The following is a 24,238-nucleotide window of genomic DNA, read 5'->3' as shown; positions in this document are numbered from 1 at the left end:
TGTCAAGAAAGTGATGTTCTGTCTCTGTGAGTATGAGATAATGGAAATTCAGGGATATGGAATAAATGATGTTTTAAGACCCCTACAATCCTTATAGAAAGGCTAAGTCTTGCTTTCTCGACAGAGTCCTTGTCAATATACATGTTTGAGAGCAGAGAACTGGGCAAAACTGAGATTTCTCCAAACTTGTCAGGACTTGAGTTGAGTAGAGCATCGATAGAGAAGTTGACCAACTGCAGCTGCTTTTGGTTGCACAGTCATGGCTGGTGGGTGTTCAAGGGAAGATTCTACTCAAACGCCATTCCATGAATAGGAAAAGGACTCCCAGAAGGCCGAAGAGCTGGGAGGTGACAGAGTGGTTCCTATGAAGTCAGCTTCAGCCACCTTCATCCAAGAAGTGTGAGCAGTGGCAAATTTGTGGCCTAGGTGTTGGCAGATGTAACATGAAAAAGAGCCACTCTAGCCACCAGGAGTCACCTGGAGGTCCAGCTTTCAGAATTCTGCTCGCAGGTCATTGCTGGAGCACAACGGCTGGTGGCCCTAGCTGGCAGCTGTTAAAACCCATCTTTGTCATCCCCGTCTCCTGAATCCACCTCCACAATCTTGCCTCTGGCTGCAGACAAGGGGATGGGAAGACAGAGAGCTGGCTTCCTGGTGGAGAGGGGGGAAGGGGAAAGAGGGATGTAAGGATATACCACATTTTGTTTATCCATTCATCAGTTGATGGGCTGTTTCCACTTGTGGCTGTTGTGAATCATGCTGTTGTGAACATTCCTGTATACTTTTTTATAGGAACATGTGTTTTCATTTCTCCCGAGTGTATATCTAGGAACAAAGGTGTATGCTGGGTCACTTGGTAACTCTATATTTAAGTCTTTGAGGAAATGCCAGACTGTTTTTCAAAGCAGTGACACCATTTTTATATTCCTGCCAGCAATGTAGGAAAATTCCAGTTTCTCCACACTCTCCCTAACACTTGTCATTTATTTTTTAGTACACCCAGCCTAGTGGATGTGAAGTGTGGTATCTCCTGATTTTGGTTCACATTTCCCTAATGACTAATGATGGTGAGCATCTTGTCATGTGCTTATTGGCCATTTGTATGTCTTTTTCTGGAGCATAGTTTATTCAAGTACTTTGCCCACTTTTTTTCTTTAAAGTTTTCATTCTTTGCAAACACTTTATAGCAACAAACATATGGAAGAAAGTCACCCACAGCCTACCCCAATGTAGCAAATGTTTTTGTGTTTCCAAGTTTCTTGTCTATACACATACTTTTCTTAACTGTATTTAAAAAATTGTGACTAAAAATATACATAACCTAAAACATACTGTTTTAACCATTTTTAAGTGTACAGGTCAGTGTCATTAAGTACATTCACATTATTGTACAACCATCACCACCATCCATCTCCAGAATTACTTCTCCTTTCCAAACCGAAACTTTATATCCATGAAACATTAACTCTCCATTTTTTATTTGTCTCTATCAGTAAGGTCAGAAGGCTGGGAAGTTATAGCTGTAGGGCCAAATCTAGCCTGCAGCCTGTTTTTGCAAAGTTTAATTTGAACACAGTCATGCTCTTTCCTTTAGCTATTGTCAAGGGCTACTTTTATGCTACAAAGTTAAATAGTTGCAATAGACCCATATGTGACCCACAAAGCTTAAAATATTTATTATTATCTGGTCCTCTACAGAGAAAGTGTGCCACTTCTGCATTAGATACAGCTTTTAATTACCCAGTTACCTCTTCCAGAAAGTTCACAATGGTTGCACATTTTGGCTCTTCTTTACATTGGAGATGGAGTATAGAGGGGTGAGGAGGGGCAAATAAGAACAGATTATCAACAGGCTATGGATAGCTCAGAATCAGAGACGTTTTCAACGTTTAATAGCCAATTGTGTAGAGGATTTTATGATTGCAAGCACAAATGTGGGAATGTTATCTAGTAGTCTTTGAACCACAGAATTGGAAGGATCCTTTGACACTGCCGATCAGACTCTTTACTTGAAGCTGGACTCTTGGTTCCTATTTCAACCTGCCTTTTTCTCTGGAATGCAATATGGGAAAGAACACAATCTGAGCTCTAGGAGACAGCATGAGATAGTTGGAGAGAACACACAGGCTTCCTTCAAAGCTGAGCAGATCCAAGTTTGTATTCTGGCTCCACTGCTGATCAGCTGAAGGACCATGAACAAGTTAATTTTAAGTTGATTTAATTTCTCCATGCCTTAGTTTTCCCATCCATAACATGGAGGAATGATAATACTGTTATGACGGAGCTATTATAAGACTTAGAGATGAGAAATGCAGAACACCTGGCACATAATGGGAACCAACATTATGATTACAAAGTCCTGCAAATAGTCATCCAGCTCTGTTGGATCCTCAGAGATGAGAAACCACTTAAAAATGCCTCCTATGGCTCCCAGCATCAGAAAGTTATATATGTTCTGCTAAAAGATGCCTGGGTAATTATTTAGATTAAGTTGCCACCTGGGCAATTATTTAGATAAATTGTCTCATCTCGAGTTGAGGAAGCTGGAGTATTTTTCCAGGCTCTTGTCCCTCATTTGTTGAAGACTGTCCTTGGCCGATATTTCTGGGCTGCCTTGTAGGTTGAACAAATTTTATGTCCTAGAGAAAGCCCACAGGTGGAGGACTAGAGAGATGCAAGATCAAAGCTGCAGCGTCCTGGAAACTATGTATTGTCGATGGACTCAGAAGAGAACAAAGGGTGTGTGGGTCGGGTCTCAAGGGTGGCTATCATAGGGAATGACCCATATCAGAAATGCTATGCTGGACCGTCTCCCTCTCACCTCTCTTAAACTTTGCAAGTTACTCCTGGCCACAGCAGTGGTCATGGGCATGGTTTTCCTGTTACTGGGATAAATATCTGCTAATGTGAACTGTGAGATGGTGGGAAGATAAACTTTAATTCTCTCTCATTTTTTTAAGTGAAGAAAAGGCTGCTGAGACTCCAGAGGAGAAAGCTCAACAAGGGAATCTGGTTCAGTGTATCCCTCAGCTGCCAGGACCAAAACAGTGTCTGGCACAGCTGGGCTGGTGAGCGCTTGGCCTCCCTGCTTTTGGCAGGGTTGACAGCAACACAGGCACCATGCTGTCTGTTCTGGCCTCTTATCATTGTTTCCCTGCCTGTCACTCTTGTCAGTACCAGAGTCCAGATCAACTGGACCAATACCCAGATAGGCAGAGATAGGTGCTGTGTGCTGAACAGGACAGTGTGTTGGCCTGGGAGCTGGGGGACCTGGGCGACCTGGGTTCAAGCCTCTATTCTGCCAATGGGCTCTCACAAGACCCTGCTGTCCTTGTCCACAAAGCCAGAGAGTTAGACCAGAGATCTCTGTCTCTTCTCCCCATCAGGAGGTGATACTTTCTCATTTTAGTCTTCCCTGGGAAAGGGGATATGAGATTGAAGTTCTGCTCTGAGAAAAGGTTTTGTCAGTTACTCCAGTTGCTACTTGGGCCTCATGGAGGCTGCTTTCTCATTTATAAAATGGGGTCAGTAAAGCCTGCTTTTCCTAACTCACAGAGTTTTAGAGAGAAGATCAAGTGAGACAGTAATTATAAAAATGTTCTAGCGGTGCCTGGGTGGTGCAGTTGGTTAAGCACCCGCCTCTTGATTTCAGCCCAGGTCATGATTTCAGACTCAGGAGATTAAGCCCCACGTTGGGCTCCACACTCTGCATGGAGTCTGCTTGAGATTCTCTCTCCCCCCCTGCCCCTCCCACTTGTGTTCTCTCTAAAATAAATAAATAAATCTTTACAGAAAATGTTCTATAAACTGTTACTCATTTTTTTCCTTCCTCCATTCCTTCATCAAATGATTATTAGAATTTATGTCTGTGTTGGTTCCTGAGAATCTAAGGATGAGATCCATAGTCCCTGCTCCTGTGGGATTTTCAGTTTGATGCAGATATCAAGTAAGCACATAATTAAGTGACTGTGACGCATCCTAACACAGCAGTCTAGGTTACCATGCTGTGCGAACACAGAAGACTTGGTGGCTCCTGAGGACAGGCTGACACACACACCTAACAGGAGAGGGATATATTTATCCAGTCACCATGCATTTATAGATTTCTGGCTCACTACATGTGTATCTCTCTCCTGGTTGAGGCATGAGACTCCCTGACTTGTATGTCACTGTTTGTTCTCTCTGTCCCCTGTCACTTGACATGTCTGCTTTTGGCATGCCTTTCTTACCAGGCCACAAGGACAGACCAGGTCTGCTGTGCTTTCTTGGGCAAGCATCCCATAGAGGGAGTAGGGCCAGCTTCCCGGGAAGTACAGGCTGTTCTTGTATGCACACGGCTTCAGGGATGAGGGGTCTGCCAAGCCTAACACGCTTCTTTGCGTATATGTTCTTTCTGAAGGCATGGCATACCATGAACAATGAGCTCAAGGATCCCAACTCTCCCCCTTTCCCCATAAAATGCAAAACTCCCTTCTCTCTGCCAGGTATGTACAGAGCTGTGCCCTGGCCCAGCTCCATGGCTACCGCCACCTCCTACCAGATGGCAGGAAGCGAGCCTGTAAGAAATTGGAGGAACTGTCTCTTTAAGAACCCCTAGCTTCTGGGAGAGGCCAAACTGGTGGTGACAGGTAGTTAGACTGCCCACGGCCCACTAGGTGAAGGAGTGCCCAGAAGAGAGAAGCTCCCCAAGAAGCATTTCTGTATCCAGCTCTGGGCACTTGTGGCTGTGCTGCTGTATTGAGTCTACATCTTTCTTCCCAAAGACCCCAAATGCATCCCTGTTTACCCTTGGTTTTTACAGAAGTTCTTGTAACCAACCTTCACGTTACCTTACCAAGTAACCCGGGGCTCTCTGTTACCTCTGCAAATGTTCTCACTGACACCTGTGGAAGGCGGAGTTCTTGCAGCTCAGAGGGGACCCTCTCCTTTGTGTGCAGACATTCACTCCTACTAACTGAGTTCCTAGTTATCAGTTACTGTTTAATGAGAGTTGGTTCTATAGGATCCTCCCGTTTATTCCCACTGGGGTGGTTGTTACGACATGAGTCAATAACACATGATGTAAATCGATGAAATGTGAAACAGACGCTTATTTCCATAAAAGGTGAGTTGCACTTTTTTTGAAAGCTTCAGTGGAAGTGAGGAGTTTATAAAAAGTGCCGTCAAAGGTGTAGGAGAAGTGAGTGGACATCATGTGAAGGCGCACAGGCCACCTCTGCTCAATCTCCCAGCGTTTGTCCACCCTTTGCCTTCTGCCTAGAATGCCTTCCCTGTCCTGTCCTCTCACAATCTTCTGCTCATCCCGCAGGGCCCAGCTCAAATGAACTCTGCTCTGGGCATGCTCCCCCAACTCTGCCCACAGGGTTCACTTACCTCCCTTGCTTTCCAAGCGCTTATAGATTCCTCTAGAACACCACCTATTTCTATGACTGTTACAAAACCATAATTCAAAACGTTCACCACTCTATGGCCACCTTCCTGGGACAGGGGTTGCTGGGCTTTGGATTGTGACTTTGCAACTGACTGCACATGAGGGAGGCCAGTGGCTTCTGAGGTGACCTGGCTGAGATCTGTGACTTAGGGAAAGGGAGCCATGAGGGAAAGGCCCTTTCTGTTGAGGAAATCTGAATGCAGGGTGTGGTTGTCGAAGAGGCTCAAGGACAGGCGCAAAGTCAGTGACAAGCCAGGCAGCTGACGGTGAAGAGTGGGAAGCGAGGAGTTGCCAGGAGGAATGGAGACAGATTCAGAAGTTGGGGGGTGCTGTTGGATCTTAGGACAGTCGTGCTGTGAATGACTGTGCCTCAGATGGTTCCCTCGGCTTCTCTACTTCCCACATGGCAGTTTAGATAATGTATGAGCTTGCTGCCATTTATTTAACAGATACTGCTCTGAGCATCTTATAACCCGTATGATAGAGGCATTATCTCCTCCCTCCCGGGTGGACCCAGACAAGAGAAAATGACTCTCAAGTACACACTAGTAAATGGCAGAGCCGGTATTCAATGCTAGGCTGTCTGGACCAGAGTCTAGGGACTGAGCCCTCACACCACAAAGCTTCCTAGAGGCAGCAACAGTTTTTGATCTCCTACCATATGCCAACCCCTCCCCCGCCACCAGGCACTCTAGTTAATTTCAGTTAATCCTATGTACGTTCTCTCATATAATTCTTGCAAACAACTCTGTGATGTACATATCAATATACCTATTTTACAGACCAGAAAACAGAGGCTCAAAAAAGTTACATGGGTCATCCAAGGTCCAACAGCTGGGTGGAGGCAGAGCCAACCATGCCTACCTGGAATGGCGAAGAAATAACTCTCAGCGACTCCCCTCTGAATGATGGAGGCACCTGAGAGCCCAGCCTTGGGGTTTGCCATTCACAGCGACAACCTGTACACTCTCTGTCATTTCAGGAACTGTGAAATAGGAGACGGAGCTGCAATATGTTAAGAATTCACAGGCATTTCTAGATGCTGCAGCTAAAGTGGGATTTGGGGGAAGGGAAGAGACAGCACAAAGAATATAGCTTGCTTCAGTTTGAAATGAGCTATTTTTTCCTCTATCTTTTGTGCTTTCTGCTTAATTGCTTTATGGAGATAAATAAAGCTGGGGAAAATTACATTTGGCAGCCTTCAATAGGGCTTGAATTCATGGCTCTTTTCTTTTGCTAATGGTAGATTTCTTCATCTATATTTGTATTCTTTTTTTGGATTTTTAAAGAAAATGATATGCAAGTGATGCCATAGCCCTAGGCAAACAAACAGTTGCATAAAAACATATGCATAAAAATATGCAAATAGAAAATAAACCTCTGGGCAAACTAGCCTTCTTGTTGGAAACCATTTACTTAACCTGTCTAGGCTTTTGTTGTGTCATTCATAAATTGGGAGTGAAGAAATCCAGCCAAAAGCAACATGGTTGCTGGAAAGATCCAGTAAGATAATAATACTTCTTTGATTTTCTTTAGGCTGTTGGGTTTTCAGATTTACCTCTTAAGTCCTCTCACTGGGTCTGGGGGGGTTGGACAGTTTTATCCCCATTTTACACAGAAAGAAATAAGGTTCGAGATGTTAGGTGGTTGGGCTGTCCTCTAGTACATGGCAACATCAGGACTCTAAGTAAGTCCTGCTCCAGGGACAAGGCTTGTTAAAATTATTACAGAACTATACTACACCCAGAGGTGGTCACATTATTTATCTTTTTCTCTCAGTTGGTTTTTCTGGTACAAAATTCATGAATTCATTGTTTTAAATTCCAAACATGATAGAAACACAAATCTAAGAATATACCTTTTAATCTCACCTTGTATATATAAATACTGCTAACAGTTTGCTGTATATTTTTCCAGATTTTTTCCATAGCACCACCACTATTAGCAGTAATATAGTAAGTCACATTCTGATGGCACATTATAGTTGCAAAATACTTTTACATAAATTATCTCAAGGCACGCATCTCTACCACAATTTCCTTTTCCATTGATTAGCAGGGATGTTGAGCCTGTGCCTTTGAGGACACTTAAGAGCCACTGAATGAGATTTGTATCTGCCTGAGGTCATAAGAGGAAGCATTTTAACTGAACTGACTGTTCCCTGAAGACTGGGGAATTGGCGGCTCTCCCTTCAATCAGCACTGGTGAGCTGTCTGACTGAGCTCAACAGTTATTTTGACATTTCATAGACATAGCCTCAGCTGCTTTAGACAGAAAGAAATCAGCTATCTACTTACCAAACTCTCAACAGCTGGGATCCACAGGTTTATAATAAATTAACTTGCAAATATTTGACTGGCTTGAACTGAACCGAGAAACGGAATATTCTAAGAATGTATGCGAGGTGTCAAGGTGGAGTCATAGACCGTTGGCACTAGTAGGGACCTCAAAAATTACCTGGCCTAGGCTATACCTTTTATTTTATAGTGGAGAAAAACTGAGGTCCAAAGCTGAGAAGAGCTTTAACTTGGATATATAGTTCCATCTGGCTGGAAAAAATGCTTTCCAAGTACCGATTATGTGCTAGATTCATTAAAGGTGCTTGGGTTAGATCTGTTTCCAGCCTTCAGAGAACTTCAAAGAATTGTAACAGTCCATGATTCACTGTTCAAAATACCATAAAAGCATGAGGGGAAGTATTCCAAACATTTTCATGAAAAGAGATGAACCCAACCTCTTTGGGTAGCTTTGAAGTATAACCAGAATGAAAGAACCAGTTCAATTGCCTTCCAGATACTACCTTCTGTAACCTCTGTCCCTTGCAAGTCCTCTCTCCCTGGTGATGTCCCCAGGCCTTTCACCCAGACCTTGTCTGTAACATGAATTCTCTGCCTCACATCATAGTCCCTTCCCCCATTAGACTGTGGCTAATTCCAGAGCAAAGGCTGTGTCATGCTGGTATTTTTATTCCTAGTGCCTTTCATTCCTGTTGAATAAATCTTGCCAATTAATGAATGAATTTCTGCCTCTTTAAGACAGACTGTACTTTTCATGGTGTTATACCTGTCTTCCTATATAAAATTATAGGACGAATATATGTACCTGGAGTGTTAGGTCAGATAAGTATATAGACTTGGGGATATAAATACAATATACAGGCCCACTGACCTCCACATCACATTCTGCCTTCAGCGTGCAGCCCATACGCTCATGCTCTGATTTTTGGCAATGTGCTTGGCGTCACCTACCAAGATCACACCTGGCACACTTCTTCCTTTGTAGAGTGACTATAGAAGCAATATTTGGTCTATGGTCTATTGACCACTGCTACAATGTGTAGGTTAAGCCCCTGCAGCACATATTTATGACATTTGCGCTGCCTCACATCTAAACACCTAGAGGGAAGCCAATGAGAAGACACGGAAAAACAACCACCTGTAAGCCAAGGAGAGAGGCCACAGAAGAAATCAACTCTACCAGCACCTTGATCTTGGACTTCTTCCGTTTTTGCACAATTGTGAGACAATAAATTTCTGTTGCTTAAGTCACCTCGTCTGTGGAAACTTGTTATGGCAGCCCCAGCAAATGAATGCAGGGATAAGAAGATTCATCTCAGGGCGATCTTGTGAGTATTCAAAGAGATCATGTATGTAAAGCATTTTCAAATAATAGGTGCTCCCCAAAATGTTAGCTATCTTTCTTTTCTTTTCCTTGATTTTCCATATTTTTTCTTGTTAAAAACTTCCATTTCCTCCAACCCTATTATAGATCTGTATTTTAAATGGGGGAGAATTCAAATTAAACAAATCTAAGAAATGTTTTTGCTTTCAGAGATCTAGATCTTTTCCCTAAGGAAAAGATAAGGAATATAAGATGAAAACCTGATCTGTTTAAAAACATTAAAAGAAATATGAAATCTTAGAGGAATATCACTAGTGTTCTGAATTTTTTGCTTTGTATCTAATGTCCTTCTAATAACTTCCCTCCATGCTTGTTGTCTAATTCTTTTTTTTAAGATTTTATTTATTTGTCAGAGAGAGAGAGGGAGGGAGAGAGAGCACAAGCAGGGGGAGCAGCAGGCAGAGGGAGAAGCAGGCTCTCCGCTGAGCAGGGAGCCCAATGCAGGACTCAATCCCAGGACCCTGAGATCATGACCTGAGCCAAAGGCAGACTCTTAACCGACTGAGCCACCCAGGCATCTTATGTTGTCTATTTCTGAATGTGGAATGTTTTCCCCTTATACTGAGCATCACCCACTGAAAATGAATATTTGATATCTCACACTTACTCTAAGAGGGAGCTTACTCACAGTTAAATGGCTTAAAATCATGCTCTTGAAACTTTTATTTTGTTGTTGTTAAAAGTATCTCTCTGCCATGGACTATGTGCTGACTTAGAGGTGAAAATTACAGGATCATCAGAAAAATCTAAAGGTAAAATCCCTTGAAATATGTATTGGCTAAAAGTGCTCAGGAAAAACCAATGAAAATAAAAGCATCTGGTCAAAAGCCAACCAAAGCTCTTTGAGTTATTTCTAGAAAAATTCGTGATTTTCATTTATGAGATGGGCAAAAATTTAAGTTTGTTAACACGGAGTGCTGGTGAGGGTGGGTAAAGACACACACACACACACACACACACACACACACACACACACACACACACACACACAACCGGGCACTCTCATATACTGACAATGGAATTGTAAATTGTTGCACTAATTTAAAGAGGAATTTATTAATATTCATAAAAACTTCAAATGTATATACTTTAAACCACAGTTTCACAGTGAAGAATCTTTCTGTAGATTTACTGAAATGTTTAAGTCATTAAAGCACTACTTTTAATAGTTTTAAAAAAGGAAAACAATCTAAAGATCCAAAAGCAAGGAACTAGTTAAATTCTGGTACAACCACACAACAGACTACAAAATAACCATGAAGATAGGTATGCATGGGCTGGCAGGAGAAGGTCTCCAGGGTGAATTAGGTGAAAAAATTAATATAGTATAAATAGTATAAATATAGTATAAATAGTTTGTTTCCATTTGTACACAGGGAAAAGCACCTATGTGGTATATGTGGGAGAAATTTACTTCCTAGAAAGATTAAAAATTTGTTAGGGGTGGCTGGGTGGCTCAGTTGGTTGACTGCCCACTTGATTTTGGCTCAGGTCATGATCTTGGGGTACTGGGTTCAAGCCCCACATTGGGTTCTGTGTTCAGTGAGGAGTCTGCTTGAGTATTCTCTCTCTCCCTCTGCCCCTCTCCCCGCTCATGTGCTCACTCTCTCTTTCTCCCTCTCTCAAATAAATAAATAAATCACACACAAAAATAGACTCAAAATGGATGAAAGACCTAAATGTGAGACAGGAATCCATCAAGAACCTTGAGGAGAACATAGGCAGCAACCTCTTCAACCTTAGCCACAGCAACTTCTTCCTAGAAACATCGCCAAAGGCAAGGGAAGCAAGGTAAAAATGAACCATTGGGACTTCATCAAGATAAAAAGCTTTTGCACAGCAAAGGAAACAGTCAACAAAACCAAAAGACAATGGACAGAATGGGAGAAGATATTTGCAAATGATATCAGATAAAGGGCTAGTATCCAAAATCTATAAAGAACTTATCAAACTCAACATCCAAAGAACAAATAATCCAATCAAGAAATGGGCAGAAGACATGAACAGACATTTTTCCAAAGACATCCAAATGGCCAACAGACACATGAAAAAGTGCTGCTCAACATCACTCAGCATCAGGGAAATCCAAACCAAAACCTCAATGAGATACCACCTCACACCAGTCAGAATGGCTAAAATTAATGTCAGGAAATGACAGATGTTGGCAAGGATGTGGAGAAAGGGGAACCCTCCTACACTCTTGGTGGGAATGCAAGCTGGTGCAGCCTCTCCGGAAAACAGTTTGGAGGTTCTCAAAAAGCTGAAAGTAGAGCTACCATACGATCCAGCAATTGCACTACTGGGCATTTACCCCAAAGATACAAATGTAGGGATCCGAAGGGGTACGTGCACCCCGATGTTTATAGCAGCAATGTCCACAATAGCCAAACTGTGGAAAGAGGCAAGATGTCCATCAACAGATGAATGGATAAAGAAGATGTGGTATATATAGATACACAATGGAATATTATGCAGCCATCAAAAAATATGAAATCTTGCCATTTGCAATGGTGTGGATGGACTAGAGGGTATTATGCTAAGCAAAGTAAGTCAATCAGAGAAAGACATGTATCATATGATCTCACTGATATGTGGAATTTGAGAAAGAAGACAGAGGATCATGGGGGGAGGGAGGGAAAAATGAAACAAAATGAAACTGGAGAGGGAGACAAACCATAGGAGACTATCTTAGTGTCAGGAAACAAACTGAGGGTTGCTGGAGTGGAGGGGGGTGGGAAGGATGGGGTGGCTGAGTGACGGGACATTGGGAAGGGTGTATACTATGGTGAGCACTGTGAATTGTGTAAGACTGATGACCTGTACCCCTAAAACAAATAATACATTATGTTAATAAAAAAATTTTAAAAAGCAAAATAAAATAACTCTTCAAAACTCAAAGCTACAAAGTGGTGGAGCCTGGATTTCCACCCACATCAACTCCAAAGCGCTTTCTTGTGGAGGTCTATATTGACCGACTTTAGCTTTCCAGCACCCCACAATCCTTTTTCCTGCTTTATTTTTCTCAACAGTATTCACCATCTTATGTATTTGTTTTTTTGTTTTCTGTTCATCTCCCCCTCTAGCATGTAAGTTCCCCAAGAGTGAGGGTTTTGCCTATTCTGTTCATTGTCATACTCTCAATACATACAACAGTTGCTTACAGGGCACTCAGTAAACATGTGTTAAGTGAACACAGGTGCTTACAGGGCACTCAGTAAACATGTGTTAAGTGAACACAGTTTTTTAAGCCTTTAAACGATTTCGCAGTTGTTAAGCAAACAGAGACACATTCCCAAACTATGCTTACATATTACGGTAACTCAGTAAGTCTACTTTCATTTTCTATAGAGAAGATGTAGCTGCATCGGTTGCAAGTGGTCTTTAAATAAACCTAGGATAATTTGCCTTTTCATTAATTTCTCAGGCTCAGGTTTTCAGGCCACTGTGTTTTAGCAGACCTGAACCTCGAGTCAGAGAGACCTGGGTTCAAGCCCCAATTCTGTCTCTTGCGAACTCCTTGTCTCCCGAGTAGGTCACAAACCTTCATTAAGCAACAGTTCCTCATTTGCAAAATGCTGATTATAATACATCCCAGAGTTCTTGCAAGGACTAAAAACTATAGATCCTTAAAAACTGCAAAGTGACTTGTAAACTGCACTGTAAGCTATACAAAGTCCTTTGGAGGCTTTGCAAAGAGCCCAGACTGTTAATTCTGCATCTGAATGATTTGCCTTTTTCTCCTTTTTATATTACCCACCAAGAATAGCAATCACCTAATAAAGGCTGCCTGAATGACTGACATTGAGAAATCACAGGCATTGATAAAGGAACAATGAGTATTCTCTCAGAAGATTGGCGCCTCATTTGAAATTCTAAGTGAGGCTGAGCTGGGAACACCTAATCCTTCAAGGGTTTATGAAGTTTAATTGGTTTGTCTGAGGTGACTAAAGCTATAAAGAGAAAAATTAAAGGAAAACTGAGAAAGGTGAAGTGTCGTCAGAGGATTCAAATGATTCTGATGAAACGTGTAACTTAGAGATTTAACAGTTTCCTGCCTATTTTCCCCCTTCTCCAACTCCCACCCCACATTTTAAGAATCTGACCTACAGGAACGGTGAAGAGAGTTACAGAGAAGACAATGGCACATCTCCCTTTAAAGGATAAATGTGGGGGCGCCTGGGTGGCTCAGTCGTTAAGCGTCTGCCTTCGGCTCAGGTCATGATCCCAGGGTCTTGGGATCGAGCCCCACATCGGGCTCCCTGCCCGGCGGGAGTCCTGTTTCTCCCTCTCCCACTCCCCCTGCTTGTGTTCCTACTCCCGCTCTCTCTCTGTCAAATAAATAAATAAAATCTTTAAAAAAATAAAAATAAAAAAATAAAGGATAAATGTGTTCCTGGAACGCCATGGATAAACGGAATTTATATAGGTCGAACACCCTAAATTAAGTCATACTTAAACGAACTTAGAGCACTGACTCTGTGGCAAATTAAAATGAAAACGCTGGAATAATATAGACATTATTTATCAAGGTAACTTGTGAACATGAGGCCCTTTATATACATTATCCTAATCTCACAATAATCCCAGAATATAAGAAAATTGTCCTTATACACACGATGGAATTGAGGTAGGGAGTTTAAGAAATCTGTCCACTGCCACACACATAATAAGTGAGAAAGCCAACATTTAAACTCATTTCAAGTCCGGCCTACTAAAACACAGCTGCCTGGAAATAGAAAGGTTTTGGAGAAGTGATTAATTTCCTAAAGAAAAATAACCAATAGTTTTGCCCATTTAGGTGACTAGGAAATTTCCATGAGTTTGCATCTGATTAGCCTTTATCCCCTCTCCCTCCCACCAAGGTCCATCTCTGAGTGTCAGCTGGTAGGATCTCTCCGAGAGCAAGTGGATGGATTACTTCCTCTCTCACCCACACTGGATTCTCACTGCCTATAGGATCCTGTCATTTCTGATTTCATCCAAAGCCTTTACGATCTCCTCCTGACCACCTATCTCTCTGGTTTGGCCCTTCTAGTCCTCTATAAATCCCTAACTATCTGTGGTTTCCTAAATGCTCTAGGCTCTGTCTCACCTCTGCCTGGAATGATTCCCTCCCCTTGTCAGTCTGGTAAACTCTTCTTAAGCCTTACCTTAAACATTCAGCTCTAACATCACCTTTTCTGGGAAGCCTGTGTGACCTTCCCACACAGCAGCTGCTTCCTTTCAGTGTCACCTCTGTTTGAGTACTTATCTCTCTCCTGGGGTCATTGCTGTGTCCCCTCTAGACCATAAGCAACTTGAAGAGGACAAGCATTGATGTCTCTAGAACCCAATGTAGTGTTGGAATGCACCAGTGACTTAAGAACCCTCCCAGAACCCGCCCCCACTGCTGCGGAACTCCATCACTTCAATAAGGTACAGGGAAAAGAAACCCTTGCCTTCAGGGCCTTCTTCTAATCTCCAAATTTCTTCATTGTTTTTCCCCTCTAGAGGCCTGGCAGATCTTTTTGTAAACAGTAAATGCTCAGTGTTCCTTGGATGCAAGGATGAATGATTGGCCAGCCCAGATGTTCCAGAATTCCCGAGCTCCCCAATGTAGACTGACACTTTCCTCAGTCCTTCTCCACTTACTATGTGTATATACATTCCTTGTCTTTCAAACAAATATATGAGAAAACCAAAGTACGCTTTTTGCAGGGGTCTCAAATCTGGCCAGTTGCTCCCTTCCCTCTTGTTTGATGTTGCCCTGGGCAGATCTTAGCCTTACAAAAGTCTCCTAACTGTAGCCTTCTAGCGTCCTCTGAAGACAAGGGGGAAAACCAGCTATTAGGCTGCTAGGTGTTTTACACAAAAAAACCTCATTTTATTGTTACCATCTTCCTGTATTGCAGGTAAGGAAACTGGAAGCCTCAGAAAAGTTAAGAAACTTTCCCAGGATCTCTTGACTTACAAAGGGTTGAGCTACAATTTGTCCTCAGGCTCTTTGATTTCCAAATTCATGCTTTTTTCCACTGCCTCAATAACATTGTTCTAATCTCAGGAGCTAATGGTGAAAACCAGGGGGATGACAGCAGAATTGCTTTGGAGAGTGTAAAATGCTATAGAGATGTTAGATTTTAAAAAATATTCATCTGCACGTCAACAATATGCAATACTCTATCCACCGTGTAAATCCTAAGATCACCCCCTTAAAGAAGAAAAAACATCAAGGAAAAATGTCTTAAAACAAACAAGTTCAGCAGACAAAACAAATTAGCAAATGACCTGTGACATTTAATGTGCCTTACTTAATCCCCTGTAAATGGCCAGAATTAATCCCAGGTTTATCAAATATAGTTTCAGCTAGAAGAGATCCAAATGGCCAGAAAGAGCAAATCCCTCATTTTATGGAATCACAACTGAAATGCAAAGAGGGAAAGTGGCTTGCATAGAAAGATACCTATTCACACAGCAAGGTCTGGAACTAGAGCCCAGGGGTTTTGACATGGAATCCATGCCTATTCACGTGAAGAAGGACTCCACTTAGAGGAGTGGTCTGCTCCCCACCGCCATCGTCCCTCACCAGGAACCATACGTGTGCCCTCCTGCTTTGGTTTTCAGTTACGACAGACTGAGCCTATCTCTTAATTTTTAGAAATGTGAATGCGGGTGTACTGAATCTTCCCTTCCCAAGGGCAATTATGTCTCCAAATTGAGTTACTGCTTATGAAAATATCTTGATTCATAGTGAGAAAGACACTCAAATAGTTTTGTACCTGCAGCAAATGAAGTACGCCACTTGGAATGCTAAATTTTATCTCCAAGGGAGAGCCGCTCCATGTTTTACTCAGATGCATCTGCTTTTCCTCATTATTCCTCTGCTAGTCAAAAAGGCTGCCTTGAGCTAATTTCTTTCTAAATAAAATCTTTCTAATCAGATTTTCCACCGTATATGGATTTCATATGAAAATGATCTTTATCCTGGAAATTAAAAATATTTTTCCCTGTATTTCAGTGTGCAGTGGAGCTAACAGCCTACAAGGCCTTAAAGCAAAAGACAGAATGACAGCTGATTTATTTGCATTTGTTACAGCAGACAATACTAGAAAGCCTGTTACGTACTAGATGTGCCAGGCGGGGAAAGAGGCAGGAGACAGCGGTCTTGAACTAAGAGCTCAGGATCTGAGGTCAGGTCTGAGTCCAAGTTTCAGAAGTAGCACCACTAGCACTATTACCTTAGGCAAGTCCTTTAACTTCTCCCAGCCTCAGTTTCCTCTTTTAAAAGATTGAGGATGATCAGTCTCATAGGGCCATTGTGAGGAATGAAAGAGAATAAAAGTGGCGACTATTTAATGAGTACTTACTATGTGCCTGGCATAGTGTTAAGTCCTTTACATGATCTTTGTAAGCCATCACAATTTTCTTAGGTAGGTCTGATTATGTTTTTTGTTTTATAGATTAGAAAATTGAGGCTTCATTAATGTGCAAATCTGTACTGAAATTACGGGTAAAGATAGGGTTTGAACTTGGCATCTGTTCTACTCCAAAGTCCATGCTTTTTCTAAACAACTGTGCTACCTGTTGAAAGTTTGTATTTATATCTTTATTTATATCTACATCTAGATTTAATCATATCCATACCTATATCCATTTTTTATGACCCAAACATATCTGTCCCACCATCATCCCTCTACCTTTCGCATCTGACATAATAGCGGGTGCATAAAAAATACAGAAGTCAATACAGGGCATATTCAAAGCCATATTAAGAAGCGTGCTGAGGGATCAGAGAAGGATGAGATTACACTGGGCTTTGGTGGTCAGAAGGGCTTCAAGGAGGAGATGAAAATAATGTTGAGTCTTGCAGGCTGGTATGACCAGCACTGTTAGTCCATGTTGCCCTTCCTCTTCAGGAACAGAATGTCCTGTTGAATGACATGGTTGCCAGCCTCCCTAGCAGCTAAGTGTGGCAGCTTGGCAGGACTAAGTCTGGCCAGGGATACATAAATGGGTATGTTATCTAATAGTAATTCCAGAAAGTTTCTTAATGGAAGGAGTACATTATTCTCCATCCCTTCCTCCTTCTCATTGTTTGGAACTTGGGCACAGTGACTGGAACTCCGGCAACTGCTTGGGCTCTGAGGATGAAGGAATACACCTTAAGAGTGGCAGAGGAGAGAGCTGGTTGGGACGTGGGTTCCTGATCATTCTGAAATTGCCATGCCAGCCCTGGGCTGCCTATCTCTGGGACCTTCTTAAGTAAAAAAACAAAAACAAAAACTAACGTCCAATGATTAAGCTATTATTATTTTGGGTCATATGCAGCCAAACCACTGATATAGATGGGAGGGCTTGCTAAATCAAGGAATCTCTCAGTGTGAACAAGGTGGAGAGAAAATAAATTTTTGCCAGTTCTTTACAGACCTGGGTTTCCTATGGAGGAGATTATAAATATTATATAATTTATATTATATATTTATTATATATAATATATATATTATATAATTATTATATATGTGTATATATATATAAAATCAGGAGTTACACCTGAGTTGAAATCAGCTGCTACCAGTTACTTTCTATATGATCTTAGATAAATCCCTTCATAAAAGACTCTGAGCACCCATTCATGTGTATGTGTGCGTGTGTGTGTTTCTCACACCAACAAACAATTCTCCAACACCTGCTGGGTGTTCTACAGTTCCACTCAATTCTGATACTATCTTCTTGCAGATAGCATCAGATTCCACAGGTTAAGGGCTCAGTCCCATAAACCACCCTCCACTTCAGATGCCAGTCACAAAACCAGGTTGTTACCTGTACTTCTGACCAACTGGCTATAAATCACAACTTTCCAAAAACCCCTCTTTGGGTTGGATTAATTTGTTAGAGTGCCTCATGGAACTCAGGAAATCTGTTTACTCACTAATGATTACAGAAGATATTAAAGGATACAAATAAATAGCCAAATGGAAGAGATGCAAAGGGCAACGTATGGGGGAAGGGTGCAGATCTTCGGGCACCATGCTCCTGCAAATCTCCACATGTTCACCAACCTGGAAGCTCTCTGGAGCTTCCCTGTCATTTTGGGTTTTTTTGGAGTTTTTATTACATAAACATGATCGATTAAACCAGTGGCCATTGGTGACTGAACTCAATCTCAAGCCTCTCTTCCCTCCCCAGAGATCAGAGGGTGGGACTGGAAGTTCCAACTCCCTAATGACATGGTTGGTCCTCCTGGCAACCAGCCCCCATCCTCAGATGTAAGTCCAAAACTCACCTTGTGAACATAACAAAAGACATCTTTATTGTTCTCATCACTCAGGAAATATCAAGGGTTTTAAGACCTTTGTGCCAGAAACAAAGACCAAATATATATTTCTTATTACAAATCACAATATTATACTTCATCTGTCCTCAGTTTCCCAATCTGTAAAGTGGGACAGTCATATCTACTCTATGGGATTGTTGTGAGAATGGGAGAGAATATTTAACCTTAGGAGAGCCCTTAACTTTCCAGCCTCTTGGACACATTGTTCTCGATAAATGGTGGCTGTTGTCATTATCCTCTATGCTGACCATGTCTTCTGTGACTAGGAATGTATGGGAGCACTGACAACACAGACTGCATCTCTGGCCCTCTCTCTTGTTCATGTCTGAGCAACGACCTCTTTCCGGGTCACATGTTCTGAGCCCTGACCAGAACGCAGGAAGGCTTATTCTGACCTTCTCTCTGGCACACAGATGATACCACTCTAGGGGACTACTTTTCGACCTCACTGCAATGCCCCTTGTCCTATAAAAGCTGTAGATTAAGGTCTAGACTTTGGGGAGAATGGCTGCATCACACCTGGATCACCACCTGCCCAATGTCCCACTGTCAGTAAGTAACCCTGAATAAAACTCTGTGTGAACAATATGGAGTCGCTTGCTTCATTTTTTAGTCTCAAAGTGCCTTCCCAGTGTGGAGGATCCCACCTTCGAACAGACTGAGTAAAATTTTAGTGCTTGGGACACTGGAATTATAATCAGAAGATCTAGAAAAACCTCTTTCAACTATTTCCTTGCTACTTAGCTTTGGACAAGTCACCTTTTGAGCCTCAGTGTCTCTATCTGTAAAATGGGCATAATAACCTGCCTCTCATAGGTCCTTGGGAAAATTAAACGAACTAAAGGTGAGAAGTAGGTTGTGGGAGGCTGTGGTTGTCCTCACAATCCTGTCACCTTGCATTCTGCCACGGCCTGGTATATCCTCAGGGTGTGCCTTATGCAGTCAGTTGGACACTGACACCAGCTCTGGACAACCTTAAATTCTCTTTCAGAGTTGAGAGCTTGGACTGCCATTGAGGCCCTGATACCTGGTTGTTTCCAGGAATCCCATTTTCTCCAAGCTTATAGTGCTAAGTAAGGTCTCACTGGTACCTACTTGACTGTGAGGCAGTAACCACTAGTGGTTAAGAGCACAGGACTTCCAATCAAACTTGGCTTTGAATCACTCCTCTCGTTCTAACTTTGTGACCTCAGGAAATCCTTGTAATTCTCTGAGCTAAGCTTCGGTTCCCTCATCTGTGAAATAGGGATGACAGCAATCACCCCCCTTGGTTGACATGAAAATCCGCACCCTATAAATGCTGTATGTTACACTGAATGTGACTTCTTGGTGTCCCCCTTCGAGTCAGCTTTTATGAGGACTCTGCCTCACATGCACCAGGAGTTAATGGTTATTGGGAGCATATTGGGAGCGGTGGGCACAGAGAGGGAAAAGGCCGCCAGCGTGGGGTGCTCTTTCTATAGCAACTATCTGTTAAATCTCTGGGGGCCTCAGAAACAGACCCAGGAGGAAAGAGTCAGCTAAGAGGTGAAGACAGATCATATCATCTGCCTCTGAGGAGAGGCCTCTGGGAGAAGGGAGGGCCTCCGGAATCTCCTAGAGCCTCCTGCCTTCAGGGTGAAATCTGCAGATTGGGGCTAATGGAACCTGTGGCTGCCATAGGAACTGCTTGGCATTTGGTGGATCTAGAAGCTACTCCCTTCTACACTGTGGGATAATGGTGCTTGAGGTCTGGAAGGAACATTAAAGATCATGCAGCACAAATGGGGAAGCTAAGGCCAAAAGAGGGAACGTTTTGCCAATGACATTCAGTTGCTCAGGTTCTATAATGCCAAGTCTATTGTTTCTTCATGAATTTATTCTTACAACAAATATTCATTGAGCACCTACTATGTGGACAGCCCTGTCTAGATATGGAAGATGCAGAGATCGATGACATACAGTCTTTATTATCTAAGTTGGGTCTAATCAAGAAAGACATAGGCCACGTGAAGGGAAAAAAACCTCCCCTGCTCCTTCTACTGACCAGTTAATGGAAAACTTCTGTTTTTCCTCTACTTTCAACATTTTTGACACTGGATGTACGGATTTCCAGATCAATCTATTTTCCCATTCTCACTGGATACTGACTGGGCATCCTACAATTTAATTCCATTCCGATGTGATACACCTGCAGTTAGGGTCATATCCCACAGGTTAAGGGCTCAGTCTCACAAGGCTTCCCCACCCCCCTCAATACCAGTTCCAAATCCCAAGTTTGTCACCTGTACTTCTGACTGGCTGGTTATATATTGGAGGTTCCCACAACCCCTCCTTAGATTTGATAATTTGCTAGAACAGCTTATAGAACGCAGGAAAGTTTACTTACCAGATTGCCAGTTTTGTTACTTTTTGTTTTTTTTAATAAAAGCATACAACTCAGGAATAGCCAAATGAAAAAGATGCCCAGGCAAGGTGTGTGGGAAGGGGTGAGGAGCCTCCGTGCCCTCTCTGGTCACCCCACCCTTCTAACATCTCCACTTGTTTACCAATCCCAGAAGCATTCTGAACACTTTCAGTTAAGGTTTTGTATGGAGGCTTCATTCTGTAAGCATGATTAAATCCGCCCTTAGTGACAGATTCAACCTCTAGTGCTTTTCCCCACCACAGAGGTCAGGCCCTCTCAACACCTGGTTCATTTGCCTGGCAACAAGGCCCTATCCCCGGGTGCCTGGGTGGCTCAGTTGGTTAAGCGACTGCCTTCGGCTCAGGTCATGATCCTGGAGTCCCAGGATCGAGTTCTGCATCGGGCTCCCTGCTCAGTAGGGAGTCTGCTTCTCCCTCTGACCCTCTTCCCTCTCGTGCTCTCTATCTCTCATTCTCTCTCTCTCAAATAAATAAATAAAATCTAAAAAAAAAAAACAAAAAACGAGGCCCTATACTGAAGCTTTCTGGGAGCCTCCAGCCATCTCATTAGTATACAGACAGGTAATTATCACTTTGGAGATTCCAAGGGTTTTAGGAGTCACATGCCAGGAAAGGGGGGGTGGGGTGCAGAAACCAAATTCTTTTTTATTAGGACACACCATGTTTTAAGAGCTCTGAGAGAAGTACCAGGGGAACAATGGTGGAAGCTCCCAAGCAGCCTGAAGTTGTCTGGAATACCCGGAGGGAGGGGAAGATGTTTAAGTCCAGAAGTAAAGTACAAATAAAACAAATGAAGGTGGATGAAGGTAAAAGGTACCAAGTAAAGTGAACAGCATGCACAAAGACCCAGAGGAAGGAGAGAGAAACCTAGATAGTGATTCTAGAATTTAAAGCCATTAGCCTGGCTGGAGAAGAGTATACAAGCAGAGGGGCAGCAATAGATAAACCCAAAAAAGAAATTAATAAGATCCAGATCACAAACGGCCTTGAAAACTTCTAACCAGGATCCGGTTTTCACTTTGGATGGGCAATGGAATGACTTTTTTTTTTTTTTGAAGATTTTATTGAGAGCGAGCAAGAGCATGGGGGGTGGGGGGGGAGCGGGGAGGGGCAGAGGGAGAGAGAATCCCAGACTCCCCACTGAGCTCGGAGCCCCAGGCACAGCTCGATCCCAGGACACTGAGACCCCAACCCGAACCTAAATCAAGAGTTGGACACCCAACCAACCGACCTACCCAGGCGCCCATGGAATGACCTTTTGACAGCTTTGTTTTAGATTATCTATAAAGACTCTTTTTATTAAATGACAGCTATTTTAAAACATCTAGAATCTTTACTAATAGAAAGGAAATATGGCTAGATATAGCAACAGTTGTCAACATTTTGTTACTTAGCTCATATATATGTATAAAGATGTTCATTATACTACTGTTTGGGTTTTATGTATGAATTTTTTGTAATAAAAAAGTTTAGGGAAAAATGACTGTGGTTGCTTCACTATGCCCTCGAATGGCTTGGGCTAGTTAGCTAGTCCATGCACAGGTAATTTGTGCCTAATTCCTGCAAACAATGTGACCAGTTCAGTTACTTTTAACTTGAGTTATGTCTGCCCTTCTTGGAACCCACGACTTTTAAATCCAGTAATTTCTCTGTTCCATGCAATAAATTACTGAGCACCTTCTCTATTCTAGGCATAAAAACTAAAACAAAAAATAAGATATGGCTCCTGCCCTCCTGGCTATTTCAGTCAAGGAGGAGAGGTAATTAAGTAAACAGCTCATTAGAATTCCAATGGAGTCAAACATAGAAAAACATTCAAGCTGTTGTCAGAACATGGAAAGAGTACCAGGTGTGAAAAATTGACATGACTGGAGACATTTTAAAATGGAGTCTGAGTGGCCATACTAGAGAGAGCATCCTATTCATCTTTGTTTGAACTGGGCCAAAACTTTTGCACTGTGCACAGCAGAGACTGTTTTAAGCCGAGGTTTGAGAGGTCAGCAGGAGGACATCCTGATCACAGGACTGATAGTTAATGGACTTTCTGAAGATAAAATCAGCAGTTAGCTACCTAGGGTAGCTTAGGTTGTTAACACCCATTGAAAATGTATTAACACCCACAGAAAAACTTTTCCTTTCCTTCAACTCATGTAACTGCTCCCTTTCTTTTCCTCGTAAAAACCCTTGTTTTCACCCTATAAGGAGGAACACTATGAGTATTTACCTGAATCTATGCTCCCTGGATTGCAATTCTTTGATCTCAAATTGTCTCTCATTGTGGCTCATTATTTGCAGGTTGACATACCCAAGGCTGTGCTGAAAACCTTTACTCCTTCCGTATCTTTGATGTGGAGACGTTGGGTGATTGAAGGAGGGACATACATCGAGTCATGTCAGTGACTGAAGTTGAAAGTGGGTAAATAGCTCTAAAATTTCTAAGCCTAAACGAGTTAGCATGTAGGTCATAAAATGAGATGGTATGTATTTAACTGATAACCCCACTCCTCCCACCTGGAAAAAAAAAATCTCAAAGTACAAATAGTAAACTAGCTACTCCTGCTGTCATTCATCTAATTATCCTGATTACTATGGGATGTAAGTTGTTATGGTGATGCAAGTGGGGCCTGAATTGAGAAGTGATTGTAGAAAATAATTTAGTACAGACAGGGATTCAATTATAAAATATATATGATGTTTTAATTCTCTTTAACTGGCCTAAAATAATACCCTGACTACTCCATTGTGGCTGTTAGCTTTTTTAGGACAAAATTAAGTTTCCTAACTTGCCACCAGTTAACAGAGATGGGAACAGAGGCATAGAAGTGGGTTGGAGAAATGACACTTTAAAACATTTCTTTATCTCTACTTGTGATTGGCTCTGGTGGCAATGTTAAGTTTTTAGGGAAGTTTTCATCATTATTTAAAAGGGAAGGATAAAAATATTTTTTCTTAGAGTTTAAGAAATCTATTTCCTTAATTGATAAGAAAAAAAAAGTAAAACTTTAAAAATCCCTCAAAGGCCATGCAGATGTAGTTAATTCTGTAGAAATCCTTTGTTGAAAGAGGCCCAGATATCAGGAGGATGGAAAGAGGCAGTATGGTGGGTGTGCAGCTAGAGGGCAGGGAACATGAATTATGCAGGGATAATACAAACCTCATAAGCATGACAGCCCTTTGCAAGAGAGGCATCTAAACCAACAGCTACTATTTCTGTAAGTTTTAAATTTTCAAAAAGAAGGCAGGAAAACTGGGAAGTTGGGTTCCCCAAAGTGAGAAGGGGTATCTAAAGGAGAATGTCATACAGTAGACTTTGGCTTAGCTTCTTAATGTATCGATTGCTGCTGATACCTCCAGTTGGGTCAGAGACCTTTGCTTGAAATCACAGTTGTATTAAAAGAACAGATCCACTG

General features: G+C 42.1%; 1 long non-coding RNA gene across 1 annotated transcript in view; it reads right to left on the bottom strand.

The window, feature by feature from the left end:
• Positions 1-546: 546 nt before the first annotated feature.
• The window catches only part of LOC113914035, a 34,644-nt gene continuing 10,952 nt past the window's right edge, over positions 547-24,238 (bottom strand). The window contains exons 2-3 of the long non-coding RNA XR_003517348.1: positions 6,296-6,416; positions 547-651 (exon numbers count right to left, since the gene is read on the bottom strand). This is a non-coding gene — a long non-coding RNA (uncharacterized LOC113914035). The remainder of the gene's footprint in view (positions 652-6,295; positions 6,417-24,238) is intronic.

The sequence above is a fragment of the Zalophus californianus genome, chromosome 11 (genome assembly GCF_009762305.2).
Source record: "Zalophus californianus isolate mZalCal1 chromosome 11, mZalCal1.pri.v2, whole genome shotgun sequence".
NCBI lineage: Eukaryota > Metazoa > Chordata > Mammalia > Carnivora > Otariidae > Zalophus > Zalophus californianus.
The sequence above is the reverse complement of the archived record's forward strand: the minus strand, read 5'-3'. Positions and strand labels throughout refer to the sequence as shown.